This window comes from Ursus maritimus, unplaced genomic scaffold (genome assembly GCF_017311325.1).
Source record: "Ursus maritimus isolate PB19 unplaced genomic scaffold, ASM1731132v1 scaffold_21, whole genome shotgun sequence".
NCBI lineage: Eukaryota > Metazoa > Chordata > Mammalia > Carnivora > Ursidae > Ursus > Ursus maritimus.
Genome location: NW_024424564.1, coordinates 37,649,733 through 37,655,732, shown reverse-complemented (window position 1 = coordinate 37,655,732; position 6,000 = coordinate 37,649,733). Strand labels below are relative to the sequence as shown.

At 40.2% G+C, this 6,000-nt stretch overlaps 1 protein-coding gene and 1 long non-coding RNA gene across 5 annotated transcripts in view; one reads left to right on the top strand and one right to left on the bottom strand.

The window, feature by feature from the left end:
- LOC103676500 overlaps positions 1-3,484 on the top strand; it is a 51,296-nt gene extending 47,812 nt beyond the window's left edge. For both annotated transcript variants that reach the window (XR_005836729.1, XR_572149.2), the window contains exons 2-3: positions 1,571-1,765; positions 2,936-3,484. This is a non-coding gene — a long non-coding RNA (uncharacterized LOC103676500). The remainder of the gene's footprint in view (positions 1-1,570; positions 1,766-2,935) is intronic.
- Positions 1-6,000, bottom strand: part of DRAM1 (DNA damage regulated autophagy modulator 1) — a 79,219-nt gene that overhangs the window by 18,787 nt on the left and 54,432 nt on the right. The window lies entirely within an intron of this gene.

Genomic DNA, 6,000 nt, shown 5'->3' with positions numbered 1-6,000 from the left:
GGAAGGGGCTCCTAAGGAAGATTAGGTTGTTTATAGAAAAATAAGAAAGTCACATTTTCTTTGAATGAATGAGTATATTGTGTGTAATGATCAACCCCTCTATATATGGTTTATGAATACCCCAGGTAGGGTTGTGGATGAAACCATTCTATTTTAATGTGGAATGATGAGGATTCTGTGCTAGTTGGTGACTTCTGAATCATGCCATACTCTCTGCCAGTACTAAAATGTTCTCTTACTGAAGAAGAGATGAGCTACTTTCTCACTTGTCCTTGCCTCCAAAAACGTGGCAATCCTGGTACATCCCCAGAAATGGGGATGTGGACTTTGTAAGAGGACTGGGGCAGTTTTGGATCTGTGAACTGCTTTCTTTCATAACAACCTGATTTGTAGTATTCCACCCTGTAACTGAAAGGGAAAGCGAAAGATAAAGAAGAAAGCAGTATTGTGTGTAGATAGAACTTGGAATTTGGTGGCTTATGAGTCACTGGTGGCCATATTTTTAGGTATGTTTTTTTAAAGTAAAAAAAGAATCTTCCTAGGTTTGCTGTGTTTACAAAACAAATCTCAGCAACTTAAAACAATATGGTTTATTTCTTCTTGATGCTGTCTGGAGGCTGAGATGGGCTCTGGTTTTTACCAGGCACTGTGAATAAGAGAAACTTACCCTTCCTGCTATATGTCTTCCTTTATCCTCACACCACCACCACCACACTCACAACACTTCTGATACCAGATGTGTGAGGGTCTTCCTGTACCAAGAAATTCTGTGACACCAGCTGGGTGTCCTACAATTCAACTCAATTCTGACACTATCTACCTGGAGACAGCATCAGATCCCACAGGTTAATGGCTCAGTCCCACAAGACAACCTCCACCACCACCACTGTAGACACCAACACAAGTCCAGGTTGTCACCTGTGCTCCTGACCAACTAGCTATAGGTCAGAGATTCCCACCACACCCTCCTCAGGTTTGATTAATTTGCTAGAGTGGCTCACAGAACTCAGGAAAACAGTTTCCTTACTGTTTACTGGTTTATTATAAAAAAATATGATAGAGGATACAGGTGAACACTCAGAAGACACACATAGAGCAAGGTACAAGGAAGGAGCATGAAGCTTCCATGCTGTCTCTGGTCATGCTACTCTCCCAGTACCTCCAAGTGTTCACCAGTCCAGAAGCTCTCTGAAACCCCATACTTTTGAGATTTTTATGGAAGCCTCATCATCTAGGCAAGATCAATCATTAACTCCATTTCTAGTCCCTCTCCCTTCTTCCAAGTTCCTAATCATGGCTTGCTCTTTCTGGTGACCAGCCTGCAACTAAGAGTCACCTCATAGAACAAAGACACTACTGCCACCCAGGAAATCCCAAGGGATTTAGGAGCTCCGTGTCAGGAATGGGGGTCAAAGAATAAATGTTGGAACAAAAGATGCTGCTACTGCTTTGATCACTTAGGGTATTATAAGAGTTTTAGGTGTTCTTTGTCAGGAACTAGGAGCAGAGATCAGTATACATTTTTTTAATTATCTCATACCCTGAGCTCTGCTCTGTCTTTTCATTTCAGGACCCAGGCTGAAAGAGCAGTCCCTACATGGGACATACCTGGAAAAGAGCAGAGAACCGGCCAAACCTCAAGATGAGTCTTATTCCTTCTGCTCCAACATGATGAATGCCATATTTATTCACATTTCATTGGCCAAAGCACGTCACATAGCCAAACCCAATGACTGAAGGACATAAAATCTTTCCATTTTCACAGGTACAGTAAATCACCTGACAATGAGCAGGAAGGAGTGACCAGTGACTGAAAAAAATATTATCTAGCATGATAATATACACTGATTATAAATAAAATGGAAAACACGGGAAGGAAGAAAATTAAAATTACCTGTAATTCCATTGTTAACACTCAGATGTATTTCCTTCCAGGCTATGTGTCTGTGTATTTGCTTGTTTCAACAAATTAGGATTATATAACATATACAAGTATATACCTGCTTTATAAGCTGCTGGTTGATATAGAATTATATAATGAACACTTTCCCACATGAAAAATCATTTTTTTAAAGATTTTATTTATTTATTTATTTATTTATTTATTTTTGTTTATTTGACAGAGAGAGCGAGCGAGCATAAGCAGGGGAAGCAGCAGGCAGAGGGAGAGGGAGAGGCAGGCTTCCCACTGAGTAGGGAGCTCTATATGGCACTTGATCCCAGGACCCTGAGATCATGAACTGAGCTGAAGGCAGATGCTTAATAGACTGAGCCACCCAGGCACCCTGAAAAAAATCATTCTTTTAAAATATCGCTTTAATTCCTGCACAATTTTTGTATTAGTTTGGATAGACCAGGTTTTGTAACAATAACCAAAAAAAACAAAAAACAAAAAATTCAACTTTGTTGCATGGCTTCAAGCCACAAAGGCTTATTTTTTCTTTCTTTTTTTATTTTCAATTAGCCAACATATAGTACATCATTAGTTTTTGATGTAGCGTTCAGCGATTCATCAGTTGTGTATAACACCCAGTACTCATCACAACCACAAAGGTTTATTTCTTGTTCAAGCCACATGTCAAGTGTGATTTGGCTTATCTTGATCATTCTGGAACCAAGCAGGATAGATCAGCTACCATCTCAAATGTATCTGGCTATTGTGTAAGAAGGAAAGGAGAAAATAGGAAAGCATGCATTGGCTGTTAAAGCTTCTGCCCCCATGGTTTTCACATTTTATTAGCCAAATCAAGTCATGTGGTGTGACTTTTTTTTTTAATGGACACAATATTTTGCAGATCCTCCAATCAAGAGGTTGAATGTAGTTCTCTATCCCCGACTCAATTTGGCCAGACTTACTTTGGCTAATGGGACAGTAGCAAATGTAATGTAAGTAGAGGCTTAAAACATTGAGGCTCGTTTCTCTTAATGCTTTTAGAACCACCCAAGGTTGACATAGAGGATGACAGAACACCTAGAGAGAGAGGCCATGCTGTTCCAGCTGTTCCAGCTATTCCACATAGGTAAGTGAGGTCATTCTCAACCGTCAAGTTCTAGCCAGCCTAGACCAGAAGAACCATCCAGCCAATTCACAGATTTTGAGAACTTTTTAAGCCACTAAATTTTGAGGTGGTGTGTTATGCCATAAGAGCTGACTTATACATATCTATATCTAATTTCATCTGGGAGAGAGCCATGATATTTTGAAAAAGTCTTATTGACCACCTCAATATGAAATCTGATTTAACCGTTTTCTTATCATTAGAATCACATTGTTACCTAATTCATTATATCACATTCATTATAACTATAAATAAGCCTACCATGAACATCTTTGTGTATAAGTTTTTACCAAAGTTCCTGATTATTTCATCATAACATATTGGTAGAAGAAGATTGCTGTCAAAATTTAAGCCTCTTGTGGGGCCCCTGGGTGGCTCAGTCAGTTGGGCATCTGCCTTCAGCTCACGTCATGATTCTAAGGGTGCTGCTCAGCGGGGAGCATGCTTCTGTCTCTCTCTGTCCCTCTGCCTCTCCCCCAGCTCGTGCACGCACTATCTCTCTCTCTCCCGCTCACTCTTTCTCAAATAAATAAAATAAAATCTTTTAAAAAAAATTTAAGCCTATTGAAAAGATGAAACAAGATGAAACCAGTGAGGGAGACAAACCATAGGAGACTCTTAATCTCAGGAAACAAACAGGGTTGCTGGAGTGGAGGGGGATGGGAGGGATGGGGTGACTGGGTGATGGACATTGGGGAGGGTTTGTTCTTGGTGAGCACTGTGTATTGTGTAAGACTGATGAATCACAGACCTGTACCCCTGAAACAAATGATGCATTATATGTTAATTAAAAAATATTTAGAAAAGAAGAAATTTAAGCCTCTTAATAATGACCAAATTATGAGCCAAAAGGATGATATTAATTTATAAATCCAATGAAAGTACATAAGCATACCCATTTCTCTTCACTCTCATTCAGCATCTAAGTGTGAGCTTTTAAAAGCCTATTTGCTAATCTAATGAGAGAAAAGTCTCATTTAAATTTTAATTTCTTTGCAAACCAAAGATCACTTTGTCTTACATATATTGCTTACAGTCAATAATTCTTACATAACACTCAGTGTATATGATAACATTTCCTTATTTTTCTATACTTTAAATTAAATACAGCTTCAGTGTCCCACAGGACAAAATTGGCAGAAAGCTCAACACCAGGTATTTTTTCCAGTTTCTTTTCTGTCTCTTAGAAGGTGAGGAACCTGAAGCCCTGAATGGACATTATAAAGGTGGTGGGGCTCTGTGCTGGTGCCCCATCTCCCTCCAATCTAGTTGCAGGGGAAACTTCATGAAGGGGTGAGACCATCTGGGTTCCCATAGCCTTGAAGGTGATGTTCAGTTTTTACATTTAGACATACCTTATTCAGGTCCATCTACCTCAGAGGCATTAGAGTGGGTGCAAGTCCCCTCCTGCTCAAATATTTAAGCACCTGTTGCTTGCCCAATATCATATTCTGTCAGCACCATAGGAAGGCAGGATGCAGAGCTCCAGTTCCCTTTATTTGGCAGAGTTATAATTTGAGAAAACTTGTGTGGCATGTGGGGGTGGGGAGGTGATGAAGGTGGCTGGGATGACAAGAGGTTACATGTACATATTACATAATGCTTTTCCCAAAGGAATGAGCAGGTATCTCAGAAGACAAATGATGTAACTGTTAGGAGTCTAATATAAATGTCAAAAGTCTAAGAAATTACATATAGAAGTATTGAACCTTAAGTCATCATATTTCTTCTGTAATTAAGAAAAAAATCACAATAATTTTAGTGAGTTAGAAAAGAAATGCAAAGTCAGACTATGAACAGACTATGAACTTCATGGATGGACTTACTATCAAGGCTCTCTATATCCATGCCTCCCATTCCCACTATTTTTTCATACCCTGCTCTTTGAAAAAGCTTGATTCCCCCACCAGATGTCATGGGACATAGCTTCCGTCAGTCAATGAACTGACAACTGTTCTCACCATTTGGGGTAGTGGGGTGGATCCCCAAACCCAGTCACATTCGTTTGCCTCCAAGGAGCATATAGTCCTATCTACAACACCTTTTCAGGTAAAGCAGCTGAGTGACAAAGCAAAGTCCTCATGAGACCCACTAACTGACCACCCATTGGGCTATGGGTGCCTATATTATGGTGGTCAGTCGGTGCAAGGGCATTGCCTGCATCTAAGACAAACGAAGAACTTACAAGAAAACACACAAAGTCTGCTGATGCCAAACACGTTATGAGGCAACGTTTGCCAGTGCAATCTGTGTGTTGTGTCTTCTATAAAAGAATGTCAGCAAAGGAAGGAAATGGAAACCGTTCCCCAATGTGGGCAACCTCTCCTTGCTCACATATGTTAGAGCTGGGATAGTGGATACAAATTGGAGGGCGACTGAGAAGGCAGACTGGAAAAGGGGTCAGCTCTCCTACTTAGAATTTGTTGCTAGAAAACAGAAGAGCTTTTAGATGGGCCCCCCACAGAGCTGTTTTATTGCTCTAAGTCTACCGGGAGTTTTTTGATGAAGTTATTCCACCATAAAATTTTATATCTCCCAAAGATTCAACTTCAGCTAAAGGCCCTAAGGAAACAATGCCTCCTTTGAAAGAACTGAAGAGTCCAGAAGCTTCTGGGTTCAACTAGCCACTGTCTAAACTGACAACCTGCTCTGCAGCCTGAGGGGTGATCAAACTTTACGGACCGGGAGAGAATTCCATGTCTGCTTCTGAGAACTAGCTCTGATTGCCCTCTTTCCCATTAACAAAAACAGATGTGTGCTCATGAGCAAAGTAAACATTCAAGGTCAATATATGTTCCTCTCTGTGAATCTAGTTTGGCACTTGGATAAGAGCAATAGTCTATGAAGCGGAGTGGAACTTTTCTGTAACATTGCTGTCAAGCCACGGGACTCACGTCTGTGTATTAGGTTAACTGTTACATTAAATATCTATGCAATAGAC